This window comes from Sciurus vulgaris (genome assembly GCF_902686455.1).
Source record: "Sciurus vulgaris genome assembly, chromosome: 14".
Classification (NCBI taxonomy): Eukaryota; Metazoa; Chordata; class Mammalia; order Rodentia; family Sciuridae; genus Sciurus; species Sciurus vulgaris.
The window spans coordinates 65836012-65848388 of NC_136475.1; the positions used below are offsets into that span (position 1 = coordinate 65836012).

Sequence of the window (12377 nt, forward strand, 5' to 3'; positions counted from 1 at the left end):
TGCTGCGCCCTGCACCGCGCTGGGCTTTGAGGATTCAGGGCGCGAAGAGCTAAGTCCACCCAGAAAGGAGCGCTGCTGGGAACCCAGGCGTCCCCACCCACTGGGCTCCTCTGCGTGGTCGTCCCTCCTCCTGATAATCCCTGGGGTCTTCCCCAAGGCCACACTTGCGACCCCCCTCTTTGCCGACCGGCGCTGGGTGCTTCTTCACCACCGACTGCAGAGAGGAGGGAGGTGTGGCCGGGCAGAGGGACAGACAACGAAAAAATGTGGGGACTGGACTTACAGGGTCTTGGTCCCTGGGCACCATGTCGTGGTGGGCTTCGGGGATTCTGCACACACAGGCATCTTTCCCCAAGAGATTCCAAAGGAACTTTGCAGCTGCATTATCTGCCTCAGGGGCTGTGCTGGCTCTTGGGGAAATGGTTTATGTTCTGAGATGCGAGGATATCCTTCTTGGCTCCTCCTTCGTCAAGAAGAGGGAGGTCTTAATAGCTGGACAGTCGGCTAAAGAAACCAAATCCCGTCCTGGCGATGCTTTTAAAAATACAGCATATGTGCATCCTTGAGTCTTTAACTCGCCATCCCTCCATGGATTCTGTCGCTGTTTGATGAATGACTTGGGCTGGCAATTCGTATTTCCCTCCCCAGATAAAGTAGCAGTGGTTGGGTTGAAAGAAGGGGGAGATCAAATTTAACAAAGAAATTTTTTTTTTTTTTTTTTTTTTTTTAAAGAAAGCAGTGTGTCTGTTATCTGCAGTCGCTGGAAGGAAAGTCATGTTTTGCACTAGGTATGGTTTTAACCCCCCTTATCCTGGCTGCCTTGAAGGCACTCTCTACCTCTCTGCTAGTCAGCCACTAGTGGTTGTGAATATAACAACACAAACTTTGTCCTGCTGGAGGTGTAAAGACTAAAAAGAGAAAAAAGGATATCAGTGGGAGGTGTAGTGGAAGAAGCTTTTTTAAAAATGACAGATGTGGTGAAGACAGTGCAGGCATCCTGAAGATGGAGGAGCCCACTGAGTAGGTGGAGATTTCTGATCAGATCTGGTTAAAGACATTGGCTTGAGTATCTCCGAATAGGAGCAGTTGAACATCCACAAACCGGGACTTATATGAAGATTTCCAAAGGGAAATGGGGGAGGGAGGACCAGAAAGCATACTGAAAGTGTACCTTCCCCTTCTCCCACCCCTAACACATGTGGGCGCGCGCACACACACACAAAGGCACACACTCACACACTCACACACTTGCATGCTTCCTCTTTCTCTGTCAGAGCTCTCCTGCAGCAAGTCAGGAATGAGGGAGGAAAATGAATCTTGATATTTCATTCATTTCAGATAAGAAAACAAAACCAGAATAAGGACGACTGGCTTTAGGGTCCTCTTTCAAATCCTGTGTTACTTGTATTTAACTCTCTGTGTTTGCTAAACTTGCTTAATTGGGAGGTTAGCTGGGTGTGAAAGCAGGAGGAAGGAAGGAGAGCTTGCTCCATCTTTGGGGCTTTGTGAGTGATTTGGTGGGGGAGGAATCACTTATTTCATCAAGCAGCAAAGATGTGTTTTCTTAAATGGTTTTCATTTTACAAATGCTGCCTGCCTGAAGGGTTCCATTTGGATAGAAGGGCTCCTTAAATAAAATTTCTCCCACTTGCTATAAAAGGAACCTCGATTTTTATTCCTTAAAATGGCTGTTTTTTCAAATTTGTATTAAAAATTGAATGATTAATTCCTAGAAGAAAGGGTAGAAAGTATGTGTGTGGAGGGGGGCTGAGCAGAAGCAAGCCATTCATTATTCACTATTGAGCTGTGCAGGGGTTGCAAAGGATGTAGGAATGTCCATGACAATCAGACTTAAATCTACTCTGTCTTGGAGCCTTAACAGGGCTGGGAGAAGAAAGTAGTGAACTAACAGAGTATGAAGGTTGTGTGTTTATCTATCCATCCACCTACCCGTCTGTTTACTTTACCATTGCTAGTTAATGGTTTCTACTGGATCATTTTGGATTTAGATTAAGAACTAGATAATCCTTTTGTTGGCCATGAAGGGAAAGGAAAGCATAACGGTGACAGTGCTTTAACTCCAAATAAAATTATAAAAGGAAGGTAAGTTATAGTCAGGATCACCAATAGGACTCATTTGCAGGAATTACATTACTCTTTCAAGCTTACTATGTATTGAAAAAATAAAATGCATCGCAAGAGAGCTTCAGCTTTTGTTAACAAGCTATATTTAACGTGTTTTTTTATCAGACAAAAATAGACTTTTATTTATCTTGCAAAGTAAATGCATGGTTCCTTCCCTCTTAGTGCTTCATCTGTTTCTTTGACAAAATAAATGATGAGAAAAGCTCATCAGATCCAACTAAGTTGACAACAACATAAAACAAAAGCAAGGTAAAGCATTCACTTTGCCCATGGATGTGTTCATTTCAAAATAAGTGCATTTTAGGACTTTTACATCTGATTTTCATGTTGCCATTCGGTGTGACCTGTCCTTTCTCTATGGTCCCTCAGATAGAGGGAGAATCGCAGGTAGGTAAGAAACTGACTGCCCTAACAACATGGAAATAAATAAGATCCAAATAGAAATAGAAAGTAAATCTGGAAAAAGAGAAACACAGTGGAAAGGGGATGTTAGAGCACATGGGTTTTATGTCTTATGCTTTTGCGGTGTGTGCGTATGTTGCTTTCAAATAAAAATTAAATCATTGCCTTCTATTGTCTAAAACTTTAGAATTCAACACCCTTTATCTTTCTCTTCTTACTGTTCCTTTCATCCATTTTATCACCTCTAAGTGATAAATGTCTTCTGCTAAAATATCCTCCAGTATCTTCCGACTTCATAGTTATAACCCTCCATCATAACCTCATGGACCTATAGGTAGACCCCCATATCATAACCTCTATTAGAGTCTCCCAGCCTACCAAATTCTCCTGCTCCCTCTTGTGGCAAATATTCTCCCTGACTTTCCCTAGATTCCATAATCCTATCTAGCACCCTTACAGCTCCCTGAAGTGTCTATCACTTCAGATCTCATTCTCAGTAGGAATGGTGGCTAACCAGGCCAGTGGGTTGCTGAACTAGCTATTTCCGATTTTCTCTCTGAATAAAAGGATTTCTTTTCCCTGGAGATAGGTCTAAGATCTAGTGAAAGTAAATGTCAAGTGTTTTCTGACCCGTTGGGATGGATTAGATTCTGGGAGTGTGAGCTTTCAGCATCTGCCTTTGAGATTTGGATTTGGATTTAGGACTAGTCCAGTGGGGCTTCATTAAGTGCAATGGGATTGTTTTCAGTTTCTTTCCTTTTCTTTCCGAAAGAGATGCTCTCTTCTCTTCTCCTTCTCTGTCTATCTCTTCCACCCTCCCTCCCTCTTTCTCTCTCCTTCCCCAGCCTCTTGTGCTCAGGAATACTTTTTACACAGTACATATTTTGAAGGCTTAAACTAATCAATGATTAGGTTCTCAGTTGTACTTGTGAATTACACAGCCCATTTTATGACTGGGAGACTCTAAGAGTAAATTCTTTCTGGTATGTTTTCATCAACAGCAGTTTAGAATACAAGTAAGGAGATCTGGTGTCTTTTTCCAGTGTGTTGACTCAACTTGGGAAGACAGTTGCTGGCAGTCCTTGCTGCCTCAAGTGTTATTTGTAGGCTCTCTTTGCAGGCAATTCTGTTTTGAACCTGAAGTATTTTATATTTGTCCTTTGGTCTGCCTAGTTGAGAGTGAAGAAAGTAACAAATAGACAAGGGTTTAAGGGAAACACATTTCCACTTTACCTGAAACTTCTAGCCAATTTTAGAAGCAGGAAGGTACCACATGGAAGGAGCAAAGCTCTAACTGGTAACTGAAGCAAAGAAAATGTTTTTGTGGTCAAGGGCAAATGCAACATAGTCTATCAGGTCTTTTGCAGATGGGCAAAACATTCTCAGCCTCAAAGCATTTATTCATTGGCTGTTGTAGAATCTGAAATCCTATTAAAACCATTCATCTGAAAGAAGTTCTATCCAGCAGATGCCTAATAAATTAATGCAATAATATTACCTGGGAAAGAGCTACCATGACATTTTACAAGCCATTAGCATATGTTCATCTTTCAATTTGGACTGGTTTATCTGATCACTGGTGGATAGAAAGTCCTGAGGACCTGGAGCACAGGAAGATGCAAAGGAAGTGAAAGAAGTTTAAAACCTGTTTGCTGCCTAACAAATGCCCTCTGAGGACTGTTCTGGTGGAAGAAGTGTGAGGGAGCTGAGTACCTGGAAACGGGCTGTTTATGGAGAGTAGTCAGAAAGAGGCAAAGATAAAGCCCCACAATGAAATTTTACTCTGCAGCAGCAGGGTAACGGACCTGGGATCCTTTCTTGAAAATTTAGCCATGTTAAGCCTTTTGAGAAATGAGCAAAATATTTTCCCTAGAATAGTTTGATATCCTTAAAATCTTGAATAGAATCTCCTGTATCATTTAGGAATATTCACACTGATAGCCTAGAATATGGTCATGTAATACCAATTTAGACAAAGGATTTCATGCACATGTAATATATCTAGGAAAATAAATATAAATATTAGAGTCCATCTTAACTTTAAACAGAGTAATCACTTTGTAGATGTGATTATATGTGAAACCACAATAATAATTTCTTGGTTGAATCTAATATGAGACAAATTTAAACAGACAAGGCAGTGATTTATCAATTTACATCAACCCAACCATGACATTTATTGGCATCCAGTGTATGCACAAAGCCCTGCTTTGGGCTTTTCAGAGAATGTAGATGAAGAAGAGAAGTTATTCGATGTTAGTTGAACATTCACGATGTGTCAGGGACTAGTCTAGTTGCTTTATATGCATTTTTTAATTTAGTGTTCATGAGTGCCCTGCAAGGAAGCATCAGCATCCTGATTTAAAGATGAAAGCTATGGCCCTGTTAAATAACTCGTCCACGTGTTAATACTTGGTAGTTAACAAGTGAGACTGTCCAGTGGCCATGCTCTTTGTTCAATGTTCTCCGCTTTCAGGGATGACATGATCTAGAACCCTACATGTGACCTGTAGGGGCCAAGTGAGAGACAGCATCACCTTGCACCTGAGCAAGTGCTGGAGCAATTGAAAGGAATAACAGAATACTGGACATGGCTTGTGGAGGAAGAGGCATTTTAGTTCATTCACAGAATGAAAAGTATTTAGAAAAAAGCATAAAGCCTAGTCATTTTTGAAAAATATAAACCATGCCCCAGCTAATTTATGACAAAAGAAACCCTGGAGCAATGTTTGAGCCATTTCCTGACTCCTCAGGTCTGCCCTGTGTTCTGATTAGGACCATGCCTCGATAACTGTAGATTGGGAACAAATGGTAACTAAAGCCCCTGGACAAATGTGTTTTACACTTGTAACCAAAGCTTAGGATGGACCTGCAGCACAGACTTGGAGGAGAGAGACTGTAATAGGCAAATGTGAGGCAAGGGGAAGGCTGCCTACCAGCCTGTTCCTCCCTTAACCTCAATGATTATATTTCTTATACCATTCCAGTTGGGTTTATTCATTCAGTACACATCTCCCTTGAGATTCTCCAGCTTCTCATTTTTTCTTGTTCGCCTTAAAGCACAGGCTCATGTAGAGCATCCAGTTCTAGCAACAGGTTTAGAGAATCGGACAGCTCACTCTATACCCACACCTTTCCTTCCTCCATAGACTGTGGTAGGGCCCCCACTCTGGGTGACATCAGAGTTTGCAGAAGTGCCTTCTCTCAGGAGTTTCCAGTCATTCTTCCAAAATAATCTTTCATTCTGCCTGGCAGTGTAGCTCAGTAGTAAAGCACTTGCCTAGAATGTGTCAGGTCCTGGGTTTGATTCCCAACACTACAAAAAAAAAAAAAAAAAGTAATTAAAACATAATTTTTCAAATGTTAGGGGTTGATTGTGGGCCTTCCCAAGTTGAAATTTGTGAATTGGTTTGGGGCGAAATCAGTGGTTCTTTTCCCATGACTCCTCACTGTCTTCATTCTCCTGGACATTCAGTTCTTTTAAAAAGGTCTCTGTATCAGCATTCTTGTTGTTTAATATCATGGTCAGCACTGGAAAAGATGTCAGGCATTATCAAATTTTTGTTTTTTACAGATAAGCAAATGGAGACCATATAAGTTAAATGACTTAATAAGAGTCAAATGGGAAATAGAAGAATCCAGATCCGTGACTCTGAAGTCCTTTTACCCACATTACAATTCCTATTTTCTTTGAAAATGTGGACATATGCCAGTTTTCTGTCCTCAAGAATCCCTGGATGTCTAGTAAGGATTCCCCGGGAGGAAAGAGAACCTTGACTTTACTTCTGAGGACATCAACTAATCAAATGAAGGACCGTAGGGTACCCAAACTAAAGGTCTCTGAGGTCAGCAGACTAATTTATGATAGTTTTAATTTTTGTTTTGATTTGATAGATGGCATATTTGACATGGTGCAAGTTACTTAACTTCTGTGGCCTCAGCTTTCTCATCTATTAAATGAGAATATTAACAATAATAATAAATAATAAGCCTTATAGCTTTTGTGAGAAACGATGAATGAATAGAACAGTTTCTGGCACATGAATGCTCAATATGGGTTGACCCATACCTTGAGAGATGAGTACTGAAATAGTCCCTGTCTTTGCCTGTGTGCTTCTATGTGAATATGAGCATTGGTGTCGGGGATTACCATAGGAAAGTGGAAGAAGATAAGGTCATGTCTTATTATATATATCCAAGATTATTAGGGGTATAATTTACTATTTTTAAATGGTCATAAAGTAAATAATTTGGTTTTGTGTATCATACTGTCTGTCACAGTTATTCAACTCTGCTCTTGCAACAAAAAAGCAGCTGTGGACAATACATAAATGAATAGGCAGGGCTGTGTTTCCATAAAGCATTATTTATAGATAGTGAAATTTGAACATCATGAAATTTTCAGATGATCAAATACTCTCTTTTTTTCCCATTTTTTCAATCATTTAAAAATGGAAAACCATTTTAATTTCACGGTCCATTGGCCATGGCTTGCCAGTGCCTGTCACTCCCTTAGATTGTGAGAGATAGAAATGCAGCCTCAGTGGGCTTGGGGCATCCTAGCAATTGGTGTAGTGTGAAGAGGGTTGGCCTAGAAACTCAGAGACCTTGTTTTACAGCCCAGTTCTGTCATTTCTCTAAGGGATCCCACGGAAACCAGCCCTACACGGGAAATCACATAAGGGAGTTTATTAAGCAAACAGAGTGTCTCCCTGCAGGTTAAGAGAGAAAATGAGAGGAAAAGAAAGGGAAAGAGAAAGGGCACGCGCTAGAGAGAGAGTGGAAAGCAAGGAGGAGAAAGAAAGTGAGTGTGGGGAGAGAAAAGCAAGAGAGAGAAGATGGCAGTGAAGCTATCTTTAAGAATCCTGCTGGACAGTAGTTGGGGGGTGCTTTCAGACTGAGAAGCTAGGTTCTGATGCAACAGAAAGGGCAGGGGAACAGCTTTGTATTACAATTTCTGTGATGTGCAGCTTTGAAAAAGCTTTTGAATTAGCAGGGTCTGAGTTTTCTTATTGGGAAGAGGGTCCCAGGGATGAGGCAAAGCTAATTGAATTTAAGGACCTTCCTAGCAATTAAAAGCAGTTTTATAGAGGGAAATTTGACATTTGAGATGGATATGGATGACAGGTATAAAAGCAGGAGGAAGAAAAACATGATACATATTGAGGTAGTTTTCATTTAATAGCTCGGCTGACTACAGCAAACCTGGAAAGGTGAACAGGAGCTGTGTTGCTGATGACCTTGACTCCCAAAATGTAGCATTAGAATATCAAAACTACAGATTGTTAGCAGAATTCTCAATTTTCCATGTCAGCTGGAGGGGGGGATGTCACTTGTCCAAGGACACGTGACTGGTCAGTAGGGCTGAAACCAGCACTCCTTCCTCTAGGCCCCCAGGCCAGGGATCCTTCCATCTACCACACTTTCTCCAGCATTGTGGTAGAAAGCACTTACCTACAGTTAGATGGCTCTGACCTCCAAGAGGGAAAGTCTCATATAAATTATGGGAGCTACTTTCCATATTTTCCAAACATGATCTCACGCCCAACATATCAAAGAAAGTAGGTCTGTGAGTAATCCCATTACAGAGAAGGGTAATGGCAAAAGTACCCACATAAGACCCTGCACTCCATCACCCTTGGGGTCTGTTTCTTGCTGAGTGTTCTCTCAGTTTTTGTTCGGATGTGATTTCTTTGGCAGAGCCTTCCCTAAGACCCTAGTAGGTCAGGTCCTCCATTACTTATTCTTGTAGGATTCTCTTTTTCCTTTATAGCATTTATTGAGTTAATAGTTATGGGTTTTTTTTGGGGGGGGGGTTGGATTAATGCTTTAAGTTAGCATCTGTCATCTATGTCTCAGCTAGATCATGAGCAACTGTGACTATCATCTCATGGTTCTAGCCCCAATGACTCCTACATTACCAGATCAAAACAGACATCTGATATTTGGTTCATGAATGAATGAATGAATGAATGCTCTCTCATTACTCATTAATATTCATGAAAACAGTCTTGCTTAAACAAAGGCTTAATAGGCATGTTGTCTTCACATACAAATTAAGTGATTAAATGTTTACCATTTCTTTCTTCACTCACTTTTTTCTCTCTCAGTGGCTCCTCTCAGGTTTACTTTTGGAATAGGGAAATCCATGTCTCTTTCAACCTTCACCTACAACAAAAAGACAATAATACTAGTCTTAGCATAGTTACCAGCATTAAAACTATAACACTGAAGCCAAAGTTTAAGCAGTTTTTGAAATGCAGGTATGTAAAACTGGTTTAAAGGGTACATTCACTAAATGCCCTCTCTGGTAGAAAAGTTATTTCATAAACTGCCCAAGGATTCGTGTAAAATATTAAGAACACATTTTTTTTTTTTCACAGAAATCAATAGGCTGTTGACAATCCCTTTGTTCTTCTAACTAACAAGACTTTGACAAGTTCCTTTCTAAGCTGACTTCCCTTTTCTAAATTTACTGGTTCTGTTCGAATTTACACTTGTCTTAAAAGCCAACCATTGAGTATATTGTCAGGAACTTTAGATTATGGTAGCATAGAATATTGATGAAGCAGCACCATTAAGTGAGCATCTATCCACTTGAATTTTTTCCTTAATATTTCTTTTTACTTCCTACTTCTCTTCTCAAGAATATCTTATTCTTTCAAGGACTGTGATTTGAGACCTATGCAGGAAAATCTGAGAGACTCACAAACCTCAAGTTGATAGGGTTCCATCTCCTGAAAAGCTATCTACTTGAAACAGAAAATGATATCGGGGAAAGTTCATGAAATTCACCAGCCTCTGCTCACATAACCTTGGTTTTTCTTGTTACAAAAGATTAAAAAAGAAGAAAGTCATTCTGGATGTTCCAATCACACAGCTTGGAATTTAATTCTGTATTCAATATTCCTAATTCCAAGAGGCGTACTTGAAAACAAGAGTGACTGCACAGATCACATTCACTCTTGAGTGGAAGTGAAGAGGGGGAGCAGGCAGTACCCCATAAAATACCTATAATTTAAGGAACGCAGCTTTCCTCATCACCCAAGCTTCCAGTGTGGGGATTCTGCATGTTTCTGTCTCTACTTAGGACTTGCATGTAGAAACTGGATAGGTCTCTGAAGACTTCTGTTTATCCTGAGCCTTGGTTCACATGAGGGGATGTCCTGACAATTCTTGCCTGTGTCTGCTTACAGGAGGCAGAACTAACCCGCAGCTAAAGTATAAAGTAGGGGCTTCATAATTACCTCGGTACTTTAATCTCTTTGGGGTCATGCAACTCCTAGTTAGGGTCCTTTCTCCCCTGTCCTCCAGCCCACTCCCCCCCTCCACCTCCTCCCAGAAGCACATACACATGCCAGTCGTATTTTCATCCTGCCTAGAATTCCAGTTTGTGAGATGCAAAGCTCATCTGATATATTATTTCACATTATTTTCTCATAGATATTAGAAAACACTGCCCGCTGAATTTCCGGCATTCACTTTCTTCCAGTGCCTTATTTAAGTGCTCTGTTCTCCAGAGCATGTGTTTGCTGGGCAGCTGGTTTCAGCCAGTTCTGCCCTCTCCTGGCTCCTCTTCTTTCCTTTATGCCCTTCTACCCTTTACACCAGTGCTTCTCCAGGGGTGGTCCAAGACCTCACTCTCAGAATTACCCCGGGGCTTGCTGAATACAATTCTAGGGTTCCTCTTTATACCTATTATAAAGCAGAAGATGGGACCCAGGTATCTGCATTGCAATGAAATTGTCAGGTGATTGCCAGGGGAGCTGAAGCTGGAGAAGCATTATTCTCTGCCTTTTCCACTTCCTTTCTTCCCTCTGGAATGTCCTCTAATCCTTTCCAACTTTTGTTGTCCTTCTCATCTCCTTCTTTATAGAATTTTCCTTATTCTTTTTGGTATTAATGGTCACTAATGGTAGCTTTCACACAGAAACTGTGAATTCCTTAAGTGCAGGAACCTTGTATCAATTATCTCCGCAATCCCTGAAGTGTCCGTGAAGGTGTTTTGCACATTAAGACCACTCAATAACTGCTAGGTGAGTACAAGAAGGGTCTGCTTCCTCCAGACCTAGAAATACAGAGAGGACACATTCTACTAAAGTTCCTTAAGGTTAAATGGCAGCAGGCTAGCATAGAACAGATTTTAAAGTGGGAAGTATTTTTGGGTGCCCTATATATAAAAGCATGTGTGTGACCTTGTTCCTTTTCAGTATGGAAGGTCAGTCATCAAAGAAAGACTGCTCTGTCTCTTCAGGGATGATACAGGGGTAATAATGAAGAGATTATTATCTAAAATAGTTATCACTGTCCATCAGGAGGACCCTGGAAGATAGAATCGAGAGGAGATGTTCCAAAGCCCTGCCTCCAAGATTTCAAGATTACACTTGAAATCTCTTGGTTGTAGAGCCATTGATTGAGTGGTCTGAGGTTTCCAGAATCCGGGTTCTAGTAACCCAAGACCCCATGCCATTGTTACCTGGGGACTAGGTAGTTCAGTTGAATGTTCAATGTTGCAACTGTTTGAAGGCCAGGGATGTCTCTCTTTCCCTGTGATTCTCTAGTAATGAAAGAATTGTGTCTCCCGGTAAGTGAACTATATTGCAGTGAAACATCACGTCATCTGGCACATACGAGTGGCTAAGAAAAACTTGGCAGGTGGAACCGTGAATGATATTTTGTTGCATTTTTTTTTTTTTTTTTGATTACTGACTGATTTAAAAATTCTAAAAAACGTCCCCTTTAAGTAAATTTGTGAGTTGCATTAAGATTCTGGAAAAAAATATTGGTTTGTTAGTAGTAATATTGGTTTGTTTGTAAGTATTAACTTACTTGTTATGACAACATTCTGTATCATTTCCTGTGGCTCCATCCATTGCTTATTCTCCTCTTTAGTTTTGGTTTTCACTGCTAGGATTTTGTTCTCCATTTTCTTTTTTTCCTCCTAAGCAAGGGGAAGAACCTTAAGTTGGTTACATGACTTTGGAATGATTTCAGACCTCAGACTTCAGCTGATGATCCCCCAAATGAATCATCTGTCCCTTACTTCAGTGATGAATATGAGTGTTTATAAAATTGGAGAGGCATGAAACAGAGTGGAAAACACACAAGGCTCTGGATATAATAATGCAGCCTATGCTCATTTATTCAGGTGGGTGGAATAGGCAGTGTGAGAGGTAATTCTATACTAAGTCCCTAAATGCAGAGCTCTTTGTCCCCAAAGAACAGCATTATTACCCTCTGCAGTGGAAGAAAACAAAAATCATTATGGTGTAATGCAAAGTACCTGCATTTAAATCCCAGCTGTCCCTTAAGTCTGTGTGACCTTCCTCAACTTACTTTTAGGAACTTTTTGTTTTTCTAACTTGTGAAATGAGAATGGTAATACAGACATCCTTGCAGTGTTGTCAGAGAGGTCAGCAGGAATCAAGTCATAATTGCAGTCACTATTGCCATCAATGGCCCTGAGTGGGGCCCTTAAGCCCTCTCCCTGACCCTGGCATGGTAATTCTGAGGACAGTCCTGACTGACTTCACAGGGAACCCAAGATTATCAGTGCATCTTCTCTCTGAATCCTTTTCTCTTTATTTTCTATTGGAAGACTCTCTGCTCCAGTTTTTCTCCTCTTGCCCACATTTCCATGTTAGCCTGCAGAGTTAATATAAAAATTTAAATTCCTGGTGCTCTTTCCCTTTTACAGGGACTCTATAATGGAGGTGATTTTTGGTTGGTGTTAGACTAAATGTCTTTTAATTATTTGAAGGAGACAAAGATGAACTTCCTTGAGGATGTCCCTAGTGTCAGGACCCTCTCAACAGAGCAGATAAAATCAG

The 12377-nt window shown here is 40.7% G+C and overlaps 1 protein-coding gene across 6 annotated transcripts in view; it reads left to right on the forward strand.

The window, feature by feature from the left end:
* The window catches only part of SLC8A1 (solute carrier family 8 member A1), a 374985-nt gene that overhangs the window by 55720 nt on the left and 306888 nt on the right, over window positions 1–12377 (forward strand). The gene's annotated exons all lie outside the window — the stretch shown is intronic.